The sequence below is a fragment of the Propithecus coquereli genome, unplaced genomic scaffold (assembly GCF_000956105.1).
Source record: "Propithecus coquereli isolate 6110/MARCELLA unplaced genomic scaffold, Pcoq_1.0 Scaffold157, whole genome shotgun sequence".
NCBI lineage: Eukaryota > Metazoa > Chordata > Mammalia > Primates > Indriidae > Propithecus > Propithecus coquereli.
The window spans coordinates 4383412-4384949 of NW_012140191.1; positions in this window are offsets into that span (position 1 = coordinate 4383412).

Consider the following 1538-nt stretch of genomic DNA (forward strand, 5'->3'; position numbering starts at 1 on the left):
ATATTGGCCAGCATTGGGGGTTGCCACTATTCTGGATTTTGGCCATTCTAATAAGCATATAGGAATATCTCATTGTTTTAATTTGCAATTCTCTAATGACATATAACGAGGAGCATCTTTTCATGTGCTTATTTTCCATCTGTATATCTTCTTTGGTGCACTGTCCTTCAGGACTTTTGCCCATATTTTAATCAAGTTGTTTTCTTGTTGTTGAGTTTTAAGGAGTGCTTTGTGTATTTTGGATAATAGCTTAATATCAGATGTGTCTTTTCCAAATATTTTCTCTCATTCTGTTGCTTTTCTTCTCATTCTCTTGACATTATCTTTTGCAAGGCAGAAATTTTTAATTTTAGTTAAGTTCCGCTTATCAATTATTTCATTCATGGATCATGCCTTTGGTAATGTATCTAAAACATCACTGTAATGCCCAAGATTATCCAGGTTTTCTCTTATGTTATCTTCTAGGAATTTTATAGTTTTGTGTTCTACACGTAAGTCCATGATACATTTCAAGTTAATTTTTGTGAAATTACAAAGTCTATGTCTAGATTCATTTCCTTGCGTGTAGATGTCTAGTTGTTCCAGTAACATTTGTTGAAAAGATTATCTTTACTTCATTGTATTGTCTTTGCTTCATTGTCAAGCATCATTTTTGTGTGAGTCCGAGTTCTCTACTCTGTTCTATTGATCTATTTGGCTATTCTCTGGCCAATACCATACAATCTTGATTACTACAGCTTGATAGTAAGTCTTAAAATTGGGTAGTGTCAGTCCTCCAACTTTTTCTCCTTTAATATTAAGTTGACTATCTGGGTCTTTCACCTTTCCATATAAACTTTGGAATAAGTTTGTCAATATCCAAAAAAATAATTTACTGGGATTTTGATTGGGAGTATGTTGAATCTATAGATCAAGTTGGTTCCTTTTCTCCTCCCCCATGTTGAATCTACAGATCAAGTTGGTTCCTTTTCTCCTTCCCCTGCCAGAAGCACAAAGAAATTTTTCTGATATTCACTGTGAGGACCTGATACAGCTCCTGGAGGTAAAACTCACAAAAGTGTGGGGCACTACCTATGACTGGGTCCTCCTGAAGTTTTTAACTCCCTGAGTTGTCCACACTGAGCCTCCAGCAATTCATCAATTACAGATCAGGTTTTCCTAGCCTATCATTGGTACCTGCAGAGGTTTCTGCTCATGGGCTTCTGTTCTAGTAAGTTGTGATTCTTTCTATCTGTCTGTCTGTCTCTCCAATTTGGGGGACAGAAGTTTGCCTTGTGACCTCGCTTATCTTATGTCTCTGAGAAGACTTGCTGATCTTTCAGTTTGTTCAGCTTTTTATTTGTTGTTAGGATGGAGTGGCAACGTCTATGATCCTTACATGCCAGACTGGAAACCAGAAGTCTCTGTTTTTTCTCTAAAGATTTAAAACTTCCCTGAGAAACCATCATGCTAGATTTCTTTTAATGTTTTTGTCAATGCATTTATTTAGACTTTTCCTTTATGAGTTTTACCACAAATAACATGATTCAAATGGCCTT